The following is a 17,562-nucleotide window of genomic DNA, read 5'->3' as shown; positions in this document are numbered from 1 at the left end:
TAACTAGGGTGCAAAAAGTGTCAATTTACATTTAGTAGTATTTATTCCCTTCCATTTGGGAGAGTAATGAAAAAGCCTCTCACTATATATATAATGACATTACCCTATGAGACTCATTACCAAGCTTAATAGTAATATATCCAAACATGGTTATAAATCACTATTTATAATCATTCTTATTGTAATAGTTTTCTAACCCCTAATCCAAACGCCTCCTTAATTACTGTGACAGCATCCCAGCCTGTAGCATTACGGGGGTGCGTTACGCGTTACAAAATGTGTGCCACTCTTGGCACGTGTGACTATCCGATTAAGATTGCCACGTCACGCATGAGGTTTAAAGATAGATATTGGACTTTACTATAATATTGGGTTATATAATTACGGCCCAACTAATATGGTCCGACCAGATTGAGCGACATTACCGCAAATTCTGTCTGTGCTGTTACGTCAGCCCTGGAAATTAAATATTATTAACTGAATCTATAAATATGCGAGTTCGCTTTCCGACCGAGCACCAAAGCTTCATTTGATAGATCTATTTCTCTCTAGTTTCTCTCTAGAAGAAAATGAGTTATATTGTTGAAGGATTTTATCATTCTAGTTCTAGCGGTTTAGCTAAGGCTCATCTTTTTAACTGGGATTTTGTTACGAGAGAGAATACCCGTGGTATTCTTCATATTGATTTATGGATGTATGGATCTGGTTTAGTTAATGGAGCTTATGTTCAAGCTCTTGCTGTTCCTGCTGTCGGAGATATTGATAGAGGTGTTGAAAATTCTTATTGTGATAATATGAAATATTATGTGGCATGGATTACTCGTGGTGAATACCAGCACGAGATCTGTAAACGATATGTTACTATAGAAGGTGATATGTGTAGTCTTATCCATCAAGAAGGTTATATTGATGCTGGTATTTCATCTTTTACTTGTTGTGAGAAGGAAGGTGTGCATGTTAAATTAAATTTAGATGTTGGAGGGTATGATAAAAGGTTTACTCTTTTACTATTAATTGGTGGAGGTAAATCTGATGTTTCATGGATTACTGTTGCTTATGGGAAGAGTGGTGAGACTAATTTTTAAGATGATTTGTCGTTTGAAGCATTGAGTGTATTGTAATTGCTAACTGCCAAGTGCTTTGACACTAAGTCAAATTTCGTTAAAGGTGTTGTAAGATAGCTTCCTTTGGAAGCAATTTAATAAAGAATTATATTCATCGAGATCTACAATTGTAATATAATATTCTCATATTGCTTATCACATCTTTATATATATTATTTTAAAATAGATGTTGTGCTAACATCTGTGACTCTCTGACTATGTCAGAGGAGAGAGAAGATTGGGCTTGGCCAATTTATAATTGGGCTCTCTCTTTGATACATCAAAGATTGTCACGTGAATGTCATCTTCATACCCTTCACGTCATAATCAAGCTCTCGTGTTGATTCCCCTTCCCCTGTTTCTCCGGCGATCTCTTAACGGGTTTTTGGATCTTCGCCCCAACCCGATGACTCGTTATCTTCCTCTTCTCCATGGCCTCGTTTCTCTATTTTGTGTTTTTCAGTCCAATTCCAAAGAAGTTCCTTGATAAAAAAAAATATCGTCTTTGTGAATAATACATGAAAAATATTGCATCTTTTAGATTAAAAATCGAGTATTTGCGTCATAATCGAGAAGCCAAGGCTATTCTAGAGATCTCTTATAGCGGTATAAGAGCGGTGTGTGCTTCGAAGAGCCGCCAGAGACAACCTGAGAAGATTTTGAGATTGCGCTCAGCCTTAGGCTTTTCTCTCGGTGGGTATCTTGGCGTTAAGGTGAAGGAGAAGAAGCTTGTCTGTTCGTCGTTTGTGGTGGTAGTGTTAATGGTTCCGAGGGAGCAGGAGTTCATGGTGATGCAGCTGATCGAGAGGGCTTGCTTGTTGCCGATGAAGGCGCAGGAGGAGCAGAGGAAGAGGAAGGAGATGTAGAGCCTGAAGAGGTTGGAAGTGAAGAGGAAGAGGTTGGGGAGGAGGAGCTCGAGATCGGTGGTAGTGGCCATGAGGCTCCGTTCCGATGAAGGGTTGGATGAGGATATGGAGAAGTTGGAGGCCGAGCTCAGAGGGGTTATGCATGGTATCGTGCCGGTGAGACTCTTCAGACCGATCTCTCCTATTACCCTGTCTTTCGCAAGACATCGCCGCCTCGCTTTCTTCTTAATTAAGGAAGAAGATGAAGAAGAAATAAGCTTGATGATGACGTGGAGGGTTTGAAGTCGAGTCGCTGGTCAAAGTTTGATAACTCGACTATTCCTACCGCCACGCAGGATTTTAGTTGCCGGAGTTTTTCGGATGACTGACCGGTGAAAGACAATTTTAGTTGAGTGACCACTTTGATACATTTTGAAGTTTGGTGATTGAACTGATAATTAATCATTGTTGTGTGACCTACTGAAAAATTAACCCCTTTTTGGCTTTATGCTTGTATGTATAGGTTTCTAACTTTGCTTTTTGAGTTGGACCTAAGGATTATTAATTTTACCTTTGTAATATAATTAACTCATGCTCTTTGTTATGTTTTTATAATTTTTATGAAAGTTTGATCTAATTAAAGATGCTCTATTTTGAGATTAACAAAAACTCGGGAACATCATGGAAACGACCTTCGGTGGTCGCTATATAATTATGATGATGTCGGTTTTCTCAATTTACACGGGACTAATCTACAATGAATTATTTTTAGTTCCATTTGAATTTTTTGGTCTATCTGCCAATGCATGACGTGATGCTTCCTGTAGGTATAGGAGATTCTCTTGAGAATGTTGATGTTTTTTATGTTGCTTGTGGATTGTGTTTGCTTTGGTCTAATCATTCTTATCTGTATTTATTTATGCAGGGATGCTACTACTAAGGTGTTGATTAAGATGAGACGTACATATCCATTTGGTGTTGATCCCAAATGGCATGGTACACAGAGTGAGATGCTATTTCTCAATTCTTTGAGATGAAAATGTCCATCCTTCTTGGAGTTGTACAAATAAACCTTGGAATTTTCTTGAGCTATTTCAATGCAAAGTTCTTTGGGAATAGTATTAATATTTGGTGAGTTGATTTTCCAATTCAGGTCCTAATATGTGTATAAAATCATGTAGACTCTAGCACCTGCTTTGTCTATTGACCGTTTCAACTCATTCAACTGTGGAAATCTATGTAGTCGCTCTTGGTTTGATGGTAACATGTTATTAGCACACTTCAAAAGTTTCTCTTACCAAAGTTGAAAGTTCACCCTCTTGAAGACTTGGAAGGCATATGACTTACGGGTATAAGAAACACATATCCATCTATCCAACCATTTCTTTGTGATCATATGTTGATGACCAAAGGCAATTTTCACCAACTACTTAACATTACTACAATTCATGATATAGTAGTATATATTTAATGTGTGAACACTTTAAGAATGTCATAAATCAAAGTTTTAGTTGTTTGGAACTTTGGATATGTGTTATTATTTGAGGCAGTCTACATGAAGATGTATGTTTTCTCAAAATTTTCTCAAGTTTCTTGATTTTCTCCCAGTTTCCTATCTTGTTGTGTAACTCCCAGAATTTGTGAACCATTTTATGGAAAGAGAAAGGCCACTCTTGAAATCTACATAACTAACATGTTTTCTTGAAATGCCTTAAAATGATTCTACCTCACACTATATAATATTTTTATGTTGGCTAGTTGCTTAGGGCATGTTTGGCTGCAAAATAAAAAAAAAATGGTATAATTTTATTATGCAGGAAGTGCAACTGATTATTACAGAAGTTGTAGCATATTTTCTTTTTACAGAATGAGTGTTTAGTTAACAAAATAAAAAACATTAAGGAGACCAACCGTCAACGATTGACTACTCGGGTGGACCGGTCACCTGTCATCGGAGGCAGGCCGGACCACCGATAGATCGCCGGTGTGTCACCCGAGGTCGGGTCGGGCCGATGCCCGAACTACCGGTGGGACGGTGGCCGGAGGTTGGCGGAGCATGGGTAGATTGTCGATGTGTCACCGAGGCTCGCCCGACCAGAGTGGCCGATCCCCGGGTGAGACTAGTGGGCGCTGTCTGGGAGGCGGCTCGGACTCGGTGGATCGGTGGTTAGATAAAAAGAAAGACTTTTTTTACAATGAAAAATATTCCATTAAAAGTGGAATATTTTTTTATCCCATTATACCTATATTACGCCATAATTTTATACTGTAAAATAACTATTCAAATAATTAACATGCCATAATTCTCAAAAAATACGGATTATGTCATAATTTTGGCCTATCCATACAGGCCCTTAATGTATCACAATTGGAATTACAGTTGAAAGCTTAGTACTTTCTGTGTATGCTACTATGCTTTGCATTATTCTTTAAAATCACTCTTTATTCACTTGTATTAATTATCTACTCATCTTCATTTCTGCTCCAGGTATCAATTTGTTCCTCAGTTGATATTCTTGAACAGCCTGTTTGATTACCTTTCTCTACTCATCATTGTAAAATGGTGCACTGGTTCAAAAGCAGATCTATACCATGTGATGATATACATGTTTCGTAGCCCAATAGATAAACTTGGTGAGAATGAGCTATTTCCTAGCCAAAAAGATGCTTCAGTGTCTGTGACATCGGCATATCATTTTTTTCTCACTTGTACAATGTCATTCTAAGCGCTTACCTTTCTCATCATTTTATCAGCTTGTATTACTTGGGCTAGCCCTTATATCTGTTCCTTGAATGTTGTTTCCAAAGCCCTTCCTTTTGAAGAAGCAACATCAAAAAGTATGTGTAAATTGCTTGTTAGTTTTTATATGGTGTTTCTTTACTCTTATTAAGGATGCCCATGCTTGTTGTTGCAGAGACATCAAGGATAGGCTTATACCAGATTGGCTTTTATGTCTCAGATTCGGGTATGCTTAATAATTTCTCCATGTTGAGTTCAAACAATCATCTCTTGTGTTCATGTTATTGATGGAAGCTTAACATGCCTACAGAGAGTGTCTGATTAGAGTGTGTTACTAATGCAAGTAGCAGTAAGAATAGTGGACCAATGTGCTAATGAAGGCCTAGAATAAGATTGCAGTGTGTTTCAACAAATTGACACTGATGATAGTGGCTATGCTTAAGGTCATCTGATTGTCAATTATCAGTTTGTAAGACATTATTGGAATGTATGAATGTTTATTTGTTTATAATATGTATAATGATTATAAAAAAAAGTTCTTCTTTAGTTTATTTTTTTAACCATTATGCTGTGAGATTAATAAATTAAAATATTGATGTTATATATTTATTTATTTATTTATTTATTTATCTATATTAGAAATAGAATTAATTAGCTATTAAAACATCTATTCAATTTGGCGGCAAATTTTTTTCGGCTATAGGATACTAAACAAATTTATTGGAGTTATAGCTATGGAACATTCCGCCACTATAGAATTTATAGAGGTAAAATTTTCTGCCTCTATAGAGATACTAACCAAATCTATATAACTTATAGCGGCTGAAATGTTCCGCTACTATAAAATTTATAGCGGTAAATTTTCCACCGCTACAAATAATTGTACATCTCCAACTCTAATAGATGAGATAGTAGGAAAAGCATACATTTGTCACAAAAAACATATAACGACTAAGGATTTAGCGGCTAATTGGATATCCGCCGCTATAGGGGTCTTGGGGCTAAAATGGGGCTTACAGCGGCCGATTTTTTCCACCGCTATAAGTCTTATTTCTTGTAGTGTCTTCTGATGACCCATTGACAGGTTATTTTCTTTCTTCACATAATTATTACTTATCATTATGAAAGTTTTTATTTCTCAATCACATTATGCGTTCATAACACTGGTGTGGTTTATAACAAAGGTGATGGAATGATCTAGTCCTTAATTAGTTGGGGAAACAAAATTAGTTTTTCCTATACTATATGAAACTTCTCTCTCTTCCTTTTTCTTTTCTCTTTATGTGTATGTGTGTGTTTCGTATTGCAATTCTCTCTATACAAATTTGATTTTCTTTCCTATTTATTCCTTGCATGGAGATCATTCTTTTATGTTTTTGATTTTAATGCTTTATTGTATATATGCTTGTGTGAGATCATCTATCTAACCTAAAATTATAATTGAGTTCAAAACCATATATTATATTTGTTTTCTTGATAAAAAATTATATAATATTGAAGCTTGTAATTTCTGAGATCATTTTTGAATATTGTATTGGTTTCAATGATTTAGATGTTTAGATGTAGCCAAAACTGATAAAAAGGCAAAAGAAAGAGGTCTAGATGCAATTGAAACATATGTTTTCTTGAACACTCATGAGCCTGCCAAACGTCAGGTAAATAATTAGTACTTAATTACTATTTAATTAAGTTTTTTTCAATGAATATGATATTGATTATTGTTCCGTTTTTGTAGTATAACTTTGAAGGCAATCTGGACTTGGTTAGGTTTATGAAGGACGTGGAGAACGCTGGATTATTTTTCACATTTTTCACATTGGTCCTTATGTTTGTGCAGAGTGGAATTATGGGTAATTTAACTAGCCTTTAGATTTATTAAACACTAATTATATATAACTTAATTCATATAATGTTTATTAGGCCTTTTTCTTTTTCTTTTGGTGGATTCCAGTTTGGTTGTGCAAATCCCAGGGATGGAAATGTGAACTTATACCATACCATTCAAAGTTATATATTAAGTCACAATTAATTATATCCCTAATCATTATATTCATATTAATATAGTGTTTTGATTAATTTTTCTTAATTACAGCATATGATGCAAACATTCACAACAATGATTGTAGATTTCTCAAAGAAAAAGAATTGATTAGGTTTGATCTTACTTTTCAGCCATACTTGGTGTTTGTTATCCATTAGTGATGATGATGATGATGCTTGTATTATTAACTTCTCTTGGTGAATGTTATTGCCATTGGTCATATGTAAACCTTTAGTTATCTAGAGAAAAATCATTGTGACTCCATTGTTGACATAGGGGATGCATTGTTAAGTGGTTCTAAGAAGTCTCATGATTTTTCCTTCGATTCGAAGGGTTTTCTACCTTGAAACATTGTTTGCATGCTTTTTATTGTTTGATACATTAATTGTGCTGAATAGATCCCAAAAATTATACTTAAAAAGGGAAAGAATACAAGATCATAAAAATTTTAAAAAAAAACATGGGTATTACAGTGACAGTGCTTTTGCTCATGAAGATTGCAGTTTTACAAATTTTCTTCAAGTGCTATAGTTCTGTTCTACAGTTGCTGTAAAACCAAAGAAAGCACGGGTGTGGTTCTGACAGCACATTCCGCGGGTTATTGAATATCAACTACATTCATTGCTACAGTACATCAACTGCAGAAGGAAGCGTGTTAAAAACACTGTTGCTACAGTGCTGGCGACCATGATCTGTGTTTCATTAGTTTCGGAAAAACTCCGTCTAGTAACTCTGATTGTCAGGTTTCTCTCCAACATTAGAAACATACAAAATTTTATGACACCCATTGTGTGGGAAATTTCTTATTAAAATATATAACTACAACATTTTATTTTGTCCCCAAACATTAGTTGTATAGTTAATGAACTGCAGCTTCCATCTCGGGCACCTTGCAAGTTGAATTAAATTAATCATTCAACTCCAGATTCTTACAGATCTACCCATTAATAATGTAATTAATTTTCACAACAAGTCATGGTGAGTGAGCTGTACGCCACTTCTTGGCTACCTTAAAAATGAGAAACAAATCCTACAACTTGCAAATAATTGAGCATGGTATCATATTATATTACAATAATTAAACCGTACTAATTAATTACATGCTTTAAGATACATGTATTGTTAACTAAACATAATGAATGATCTGTATGACAGGTCTTGCACACCTTGAAAGTAATTAACAAATCATTCAACTTGTATAAACATTGACATATCCTATTTTATCACATTGGACCTTTGGACATATATACCAGTCATACAGAATTGTGACTTGTATATATATATATATATATATATGTAGGTGTTGTCCAAGATAGATAGGTATGTAATTGGATGGAAATCATTTCTTTAATTTTTTAAAAAAAAATTAAGAGAAGGTTTTGTGAGTTAATTGACTACACAAATTAAGGTATTAATAAAGTTTTCCTTTTCATTGTGAAAATGAATGCAGCAAACAACTCTTAACTAGCATTAATTAATTATACCTTCACAGCAGGTTAAATTTAGTAATCCAAATTGATATTTTCAGGGCGATTACTTGTACTATCTATTTTAACATGTTTTCTTTTATCGATAAATATATACTTAACACGCAAGTGACATCTTAATTTTCACTGAAGAAAAACTCACAATTTCTCCACTTAACCCTAAAAATATTAATGCAAGCAACAACTCTGAACCAATTAATTTAAAGCATCTTGAAATTAATTAGTTAAAGTGGAACTTGTTGTTATGTCTTAGGTGTATATACTACAGTTATTTTTTTTTCACCTAATTTGTGTTTGTTTCAATTTTTGGTAGCCTGTGCCCAAGCACACAATTTAACTTACATCACAAATCGTATGGAAACTAATCTACAATGAAGGTATTCATAAATAGCTTTCCATGAGCTCAAAGAAAATATATGAAACATTTTATAAATTAGTGGATGATAAAAACATAGAGAAGATAAAAGCTACATCAATATCTGGTACATATATTATTAAAACATTTTATTATGTCCTCAAAGTTAACAGTGTAGTCAATGAATTGCAAGCCTTTTCTCGGACACCTTGCAACTTGAGTTAAATTAATCATTCGACTTGCCGATACTCACAAATCTACCCACTTAAAATATAATCAATTTTCACAACAAGACATGGTGAGTGAATTGAATGCCGCTTCTTGGATGCCTTAAAAATGAGATAAACAAATCATCCAACTTGTAAATCATTGAGCACTACATCATATTATATTACAACAATTTAATCATATCAATTAAGTGCATGGTTCAAGATATATTTTGTTAACAAGACATGCATGATGAAATGAGCTGTCTGATAGCTCTTGTATATCTTGAAAGTAATTGACAAATCATTCAACTTGTGTATCTTTAAACGTTTATGTACCATATTATATAGATCACATTAATTATAGACATACTAGTCAAATAGTTTAATGACTTGAGCATATATAGGTCGTTCAAGATACAGCCTAACTAACGAAAATTTTAAGCTCCAATCAGTATATGCCTGAATCTACCCACTTAAAATATAGTCAATTTTCACAACAAGACATGGTGAGTGAGTTGAATGCCTCTTCTTGGATGCCTTAAAAATGAGATAAACAAATCATCCAACTTGTAAATCATTGAGCACTGCATCATATTATATATATATTACAATAATTTAATCATACCAATTAAGTGCATGGTTCAAGATACATTTTGTTAACAAGACATGCATGATGAAATGAGCAGTCTGATAGCTCTGGTATACCTTGAAAGCAATTAACAAATCATTCGACTTTTGTATCTTTAAACGTTTATGTACCATATTATATATATATATATATATCACATTAATTATGGGCATACTAGTCAAATAGTTTACTGACTTGAGCATATATAGGTTGTTCAAGACACAAACCTAACTAACGAAAATTTTAAGCTCCAATCAGTATATATATGCCTGCCGAGATAGGCATTCAATTCTTTTAAAAATTTTAAAGAAAGAGAAACATGTAGAGTTTAATTTGTGAGGTGCTTGACTAAGCAAAGTAACTAATAGCAGACATAACAAGGTCAAAGTTCCATTAACTCTCACAAATTTCACACGAAAGAGCAAAGATCATAACTGTAGTTTGAATCCTGGGTTAAATTCAAATTCAATATGCTTGCAAGTTTCACTAATGTTGCAACATCTCAGTCCTACTGAGTATACACCTTTGCTGATGAGCTAGAATCGATGCTTCGTCTTGGTCTTGATCCTTTGCTTGAGCATAAGATTCATCGTCATCAATTTGAAAAGTAACCAAGGAAATGGACCATCGGTTACGTATGCAGTTGCACGTGTATCATATATATCCACATACATGAATAAATAGGATTTATAGAGTTTTTGTTACTATAGTTTCAAAGAGATAAAACAGAGTTTCCTCAAATCAACAGTATATATATATATATGTGTGTAGAACAAACAAGGAAATTAACTATTAAATTACTGACGTGCTATTCTATCAATCTCCAAAACTAATGGTGTAAATATATTAAGCTGTCACAAGCACAAGAAGATCATCGAGTTTCAAGTTCAACTCATTCTTAAGTTAAAAAATAAGTAAAGAAGAAAACCATTTCATGATAAAAAAATCACATGTTTGTCACACAAATATTTTCAACAACCTTCTCTAGCTTATGTGAAAAACAATTGTACAGCAAATACATGAATGTATCACAATTCTCAAGATGCAACTTTACAAAGTGATGAAGTTAATTCCAAATAAGAAAATAGATTTAATAAATAATTCAAACAAACTAAATACATGAAATACTAAAAATGCAATTTACCACGTACATATCAAGTCATTCATGTCACATTTAATTCATTTGGTGCTCTAATCATAATTCAAGCGTCGTACCCCTACGTTCCTGTGCCACGTAATGTATACATGTCAATTGAAATCAAAATTATGAAATAAATACATATAGAGAGGAAAAAAAAAGGAAAAAAACAAGCAGATGGTCTAGTGGAAGTTAGTTCCAATTTTGGATGAAGTGGTGCAAAGTCAAATCCCTTGTGCTTTAATACTATTTAATAATGTGCAAATATTGTAGGCATATACAAATACTATATAAATACTGGGTTCATCCACTATTTATTAGGTCCACTATGTGAAAAGTCTTATTCTTCACTTCTCAAGGTTTCGCAGATAGGGATTTATCATCGCGTTATTGGTGGTTTTCGATTTATTATCTTGGGCACATGTGGTAGATCCTAATCGCCTCATGTATTAGCAGCTACATACGATAAATCTTTAAGGTCGTTAAACCGCTAGTAACGAGTGCACTTTGCATCATGTTGTCTCTTTGTACACTCTCTTATGGGTCGGTTTTGTGTCGCTTTTGAGCGTATGGATGGCAAATAACATCGTGGACCATATTACGTGAGTAGCTAGTCTATGTTTAGTTTGGGCTATTGTAACCAGTTTATTAAATGTTTTATGTTGATATATCATTCAAAGCATATGAATTGTAGTGAAAGTGCACTCAAGATATAAAGGACAAAAGGAAGTCTAGATCAGAAGCTTTTGTAGAGGTATGCTTTGTAGATGCTCATTCATGTTTTTACTTGTTTGCTTGTTCTTGTTATCTGATAATTTTCAAAATTAACATTTTCTTTTTCTCATGAGCAGTGTTGTTGTTTTGGTTTTGAGTGTTAAACTTGAAAAGTATGTGCAGATAGTTTTTCACACTGCACATATATCATATGTATCCACAAACATAAATAAAAAGACATATATAAAGATTTTGTTACTCGAAGCTTTTCAAGAGAAAAATGCAGCTCTCGCAACTAATAGTATATATAGATATAGAAGGAACTGTCACACATTTTTGTAGAGAAAAATAAAAAGGAAATTAACAATTAATAAAAATAACTGGCATCCTATTCTATCAATCTCCAAAACTCATGGTGTAAATTAATTAAGCCGTAACAAACACAAGGAGATCATTGAATTTTAAACTCAAACTCACAATGTAAATTAAAGAAATAAGTAAAGAAGTAAACCATTTTTGTGAAAAAGCATTTGTAATGCAAACACATGAATATATCACAATTTTTGAAGATATAACTAGTACATGTGACAAGATTAATTTCAAATCAAAAATAAATTAAATAAATAATTCAAACAAGACAAAAATACATGAAATAATAAAATGCACTAAAGCTACATACATATTAAGAGCAAGAAATATATCATCTTTCATTAATTGTGCGCCTCAGGTTTCCATGACTATTTTTATAATGTAATATAAATGTCATTACACACCTAAACAAAGACCAATGAAATTCCGACGGACTTCCTACTTTCACATTTATAGTCAAAGTCCTTCAGCCACTTGTCCGTGCTTACCAAACCATTGACTTGGTAAAATGTTGGATTCATTAAACAAAGACTCATCATATATTTTGATTTAAAATATATGATTTAACAAAGACTCATGAAAGATTTTGACAATGTTTTTAAATACTAGGCACACACTTTGTAAGGCATCAAAGGCAAATATTTTGAAAGGCACTCTTAATATACCCAAAGCCATTTATCTCTTAACCAAATATGGAATTTTATTCTTTGTATATTCAACAATATTTTTCATTAATTATATCCTTAACAAGTTTAATGAATAAAAAAATAAAAATATTTCTGATTTTTATTAAATTTGTAATTTATCCATTTATTTTAAAAATTAAAATTAAAATGTCATAAAAAAAGAGTTGTGTTACAATATTATTATTATTATTATTATTATTATTATTATTATTATTATTATTCACCTCCAGTAGGACCAAGGACTGAACCGTAACTTGACAGAGAATAAGCTCAAAAGCAAAACAAAACAGTATAATCTAACAAAATAATTATTTTAATGAAGTAAATAATATGCTAATATAACCAAAAATTTGAATACACATATTATATATAAAAGTATAATTTTAAAATTTTGTTATAAACTCGATAACAAATATACGAGATTTTCTAATAATTCAACTAATGATAATACATCTCAAGTTCAGATAAAAATACTAGGTAAAGTTGATCTTTTCACTACAAACAATCAAACTATTGTTTATAAAAACTTTCGTTGCTTTTACTCATAAAGATATATTGAGACATTATAACATATACGTATATACTGTTAGCCTCACGATCAATAAAATTACTAAAAATAGTAATTTTTAAATTAAAAAGATAAAATGTGATGCACTGAGTGGACCAAAAAATCCCAAACTTTATAGATAGACCCACTAACCACTCAAGCACACCCGCATTCCACACACTCATATATCCAAATATTGTATTTTAAATGAAACTAAGTATAGAAAAATCAAAAACCATCAAATCTTATATTGTTTAAAAATATTTTTCTCCAAGACCTGGGCTTGTCACCTGCTAGCTCTCACCTGTTCCGCCCCTGAGTAGGACCATAGCTCCATATGATCTTTCTTGAATTAGGTTCTTCTTCTAACATCTTGATAATATCTTTGTGCCATGGACGCAGATCAAGAGATGCAAAGCATTGTTTGAACCCTTCAAACAAAAAGAGAGTACGAGCCTTCTTCAATACGACTTTATGACATGAGCATACGTTAGTATCTTTCTCTAAGATCTCTTCAAGAGTACTTCCTTTCAGTAACCATCCCGAATGTAAACTTTTAAGACCGATCGATTCACCGAGGCGATCATCGGATATCCATACACCATATTCTCGGACCATCAAGACGGGTCCATGCAAAATGGATAGTATTATTCTAATAACAAAGTTTCCAACTTTGCTCTCGAGGACTAGGACTTAGGGTCCGTCTGATCGACGAATAATAAATTGAATAAGAATGGTAATGGTAAATTCAGAATGGTAATGTAAAAAGCAAATGATAATAAAAAGGTGCTTCGTATGAAAGTTAATAAATATCGAATGGGAAAAAGTGGGATAGAGATTATATGCAAATTACTTTAATGCCCCTAATATAAGCAATAATATGTTAATATATAAAATAATTACATATAAATAAATATCTAGTCTCGGTAATTATTATAATTAAATTCTTTTATTAATTATTTTATTTAATTAAATCTAAAAGTACAAAAATATCATTTTAATTTAATTATTATAATATAATAAAAAATTCTTGTCAATTATTATTTTTAATTATTATAATATTTAAATGACTCATTTTTTGTTAAATATAATTTACTTTAATTATTATAATTAGTTATTTAAATTAATGATTATTATTTAATTAAATCTCAATTATGAGTAAAATTGTCATTTCTCTATTAGTAATTTATTTAATTAAATATATACTGGGTAAAAGTGTCATTTCACTTTAATTATCATAATAAAATATTTTTATTGACTATTTTATTTAATGACATCTTTATAGGGGCAAAAATGTCATTTCAATTTAATTATTACAATGTAATATGTATATTAAATAATTATTGTTAATTATTATTTATTTTAATTATTATAATTAGTTATATAAATTAATTATTATTATTTAATTAAATTTTAACTAGGGGCAAAAAGTGTCAATTTACATTTAAGATAGTATTTATTCCCTTCCATTTGGGAGCAGAATGAAAAGTTCTTCACTATATATAACTCATATCACCCATAGTACTCATTATCGTTAATAAGTAATATATCCAAACACTAGTTTATAAATCACTATTTATAATTATTCTTATTGTAATAGTTTTCTAACCCCTAATCCAAACGCCTCCTTAATTACTGTGACAGCATCCCAGCCTGTAGCATTACGGGGGTGCGTTACGCGTTACAAAATGTGTGCCACTCTTGGCACGTGTGACTATCCGATTAAGATTGCCACGTCACGCATGAGGTTTAAAGATAGATATTGACTTTACTATAATATTGGTTATATAATTACGGCCCAACTAATATGGTCCGACCAGATTGAGCGACATTACCGCAAATTCTGTCTGTGCTGTTACGTCAGCCCTGGAAATTAAATATTATTAACTGAATCTATAAATATGCGAGTTCGCTTTCCGACCGAGCACCAAAGCTTCATTTGATAGATCTATTTCTCTCTAGTTTCTCTCTAGAAGAAAATGAGTTATATTGTTGAAGGATTTTATCATTCTAGTTCTAGCGGTTTAGCTAAGGCTCATCTTTTTAACTGGGATTTTGTTACGAGAGAGAATACCCGTGGTATTCTTCATATTGATTTATGGATGTATGGATCTGGTTTAGTTAATGGAGCTTATGTTCAAGCTCTTGCTGTTCCTGCTGTCGGAGATATTGATAGAGGTGTTGAAAATTTTTATTGTGATAATATGAAATATTATGTGGCATGGATTACTCGTGGTGAATACCAGCACGAGATCTGTAAAAGATATGTTACTATAGAAGGTGATATGTGTAGTCTTATCCATCAAGAAGGTTATATTGATGCTGGTATTTCATCTTTTACTTGTTGTGAGAAGGAAGGTGTGCATGTTAAATTAAATTTAGATGTTGGAGGGTATGATAAAAGGTTTACTCTTTTACTATTAATTGGTGGAGGTAAATCTGATGTTTCATGGATTACTGTTGCTTATGGGAAGAGTGGTGAGACTAGTTTTTAAGATGATTTGTCGTTTGAAGCATTGAGTGTATTGTAATTGCTAAGTGCCAAGTGCTTTGACACTAAGTCGAATTTCGTTAAAGGTGTTGTAAGATAGCTTCCTTTGGAAGCAATTTAATAAAGAATTATATTCATCGAGATCTACAATTGTAATATAATATTCTCATATTGCTTATCACATCTTTATATATATCAGTTTAAAATAGATGTTGTGCTAACATATGTGACTCTCTGACTATGTCAGAGGAGAGAGAAGATTGGGCTTGGCCAATTTATAATTGGGCTCTCTTTGATACATCAAAGATTGTCACGTGAATGTCAGCTTCAGACCCTTCACGTCATAATCAAGCTCTCATGTTGATTCTCCTTCCCCTGTTTCTCCTGGCGATCTCTTAACGGGTTTTTTTGGATCTTCGCCTCAACCCGATGACTCGTTATCTTCCTCTTTCTCCATGGCCTCGTTTTTTTCTATTTTTGCGTTTTTTTCAGTCCAATTCCAAAGAAGTTCCTTTGATAAAAATATCGCCTTTGTGAATAATATCATGAAAAATATTGCGTCTTTTTAGATTAAAAAAATCGAGTATTTGCGTCATAATCGAGAAGCCAAGGCTATTGTAGAGATCTCTTATAGCGGTATATGAGCGGTGTGTGCTTCGAAGAGCCGCAGAGACAGCCTGAGGAGAGTTTGAGATTGCGCTCAGCCTTAGGCTTTTCTCTCGGTGGGTATCTTGGCGTTAAGGTGAAGGAGAAGAAGCTTGTCTGTTCGTCGTTTGTGGTGGTAATGTTAATGGTTCCGAGGGAACAGGAGTTCATGGTGATGCAGCTGATCGAGAGGGCTTGCTTGTTGCCGATGAAGGCGCAGGAGGAGCAGAGGAAGAGGAAGGAGATGTAGAGCCTGAAGAGGTTGGAAGTGAAGAGGAAGAGGTTGGAGAGGAGGAGCTCGAGATCGGTGGTAGTGGCCAGGAGGCTCCGTTCCGATGAAGGGTTGGATGAGGATATGGAGAAGTTGGAGGTCGAGCTCAAACGGGTTATGCATGGTATCGTGCCAGTGAGACTCTTCGCACCGATCTCTCCTATTACCCCTGTTTTCGCAAGACATCGTCGCCTCGCTTTCTTCTTAATTAAGGAAGAAGATGAAGAAGAAATAAGCTTGATGATGACGTGGAGGGTTTTGAAGTCGAGTCAGTGGTCAAAGTTTGCTAACTCAGCTATTCCGGCTGCCACGCAGGATTTTTAGTTGCCGGAGTTTTTTTCGGATGACCGACCGGTGAAAGACAATTTTTAGTTGAGTGACCACTTTGATACATTTTTGAAGTTTGGTGATTGAACCGATAATTAATCATTGTTGTGTGACCCACTGAAAAAAAATTAACCCTTTTTTGGCTTTTTATGCTTGTATGTATAGGTTTCTAACTGTTTATTTTGAGTTGGACGAAGGATAATTAATTTTACCTTTGTAATATAATTAACTCATGCTCTTTGTTATGTTTTTTTTTTTTTTTATAATTTTTATGAAAGTTTGATCTAATTAAAGATGCTCTATTTTGAGATTAACAAAAACTCGGGAACATCATGGAAATGACCTTCGGTGGTCGCTATATAATTATGATGATGTCGGTTTTCTCAATTTACACGGGACTAATCTACAATGAATTATTTTTAGTTCCATTTGAATTTTTTGGTCCATCTGCCAATGCATGACGTGATGCTTCCTGTAGGTATAGGAGATTCTCTTTGTTGAGGACCTTCGTGGAAGGTGACGAGATATCTGGGTTTTGCTTCAATGAGAGTTAGCACAAAGCTTCACTGGTTGCAGAGAGAAAGAAGACATTTAGTATGAAGCCAACCAATGAGCAACTAGCTCACATTCCATTATATTCAAAAAGTAACAAAAGGCACACAAGGCCAAACCTCCATTGGCCAGTCACAACCACATAGATACTATATTATATTACTTACTAACTTTTTCAAAACAAAACACTTCATAATATTCTGAGTACAGTGTGCTTTTAATACAAAACATCTAGTCTCCATACTGTGTACGAGAGCTCCTTCATTCACCCATACTTGAGTGCAGCTCCAGCTTTCACCAGCAGTGAAACACCGGCATCTCAGCTTTTCAATTCGCTTCAATCATATCCCAACAAATCCTCCCTTGATTGAAGCCTGTGAAGAGATCCCAAGCTGATTTCAAATGGCTTTATGC

At 33.3% G+C, this 17,562-nt stretch overlaps 1 long non-coding RNA gene and 2 pseudogenes across 1 annotated transcript; all 3 read left to right on the top strand.

The window, feature by feature from the left end:
* The first annotated feature begins 2,038 nt into the window (after nt 1-2,038).
* LOC120253375 lies at nt 2,039-4,674 on the top strand (annotated as a pseudogene).
* A 45-nt stretch (nt 4,675-4,719) lies between these two features.
* On the top strand, nt 4,720-7,563 carry LOC120253376. Its single transcript, XR_005534251.1, has 5 exons — nt 4,720-4,786; nt 4,864-4,914; nt 6,241-6,343; nt 6,424-6,538; nt 7,274-7,563. It is a non-coding gene; the product is annotated as an uncharacterized LOC120253376 (long non-coding RNA).
* An 8,372-nt stretch (nt 7,564-15,935) lies between these two features.
* On the top strand, nt 15,936-16,593 carry LOC120253374 (annotated as a pseudogene).
* The last annotated feature ends 969 nt before the right edge of the window (nt 16,594-17,562 follow it).

The sequence above is a fragment of the Dioscorea cayenensis genome, unplaced genomic scaffold (assembly GCF_009730915.1).
Source record: "Dioscorea cayenensis subsp. rotundata cultivar TDr96_F1 unplaced genomic scaffold, TDr96_F1_v2_PseudoChromosome.rev07_lg8_w22 25.fasta BLBR01000072.1, whole genome shotgun sequence".
Classification (NCBI taxonomy): domain Eukaryota; kingdom Viridiplantae; phylum Streptophyta; class Magnoliopsida; order Dioscoreales; family Dioscoreaceae; genus Dioscorea; species Dioscorea cayenensis.
The sequence above is the reverse complement of the archived record's forward strand: the minus strand, read 5'-3'. Positions and strand labels throughout refer to the sequence as shown.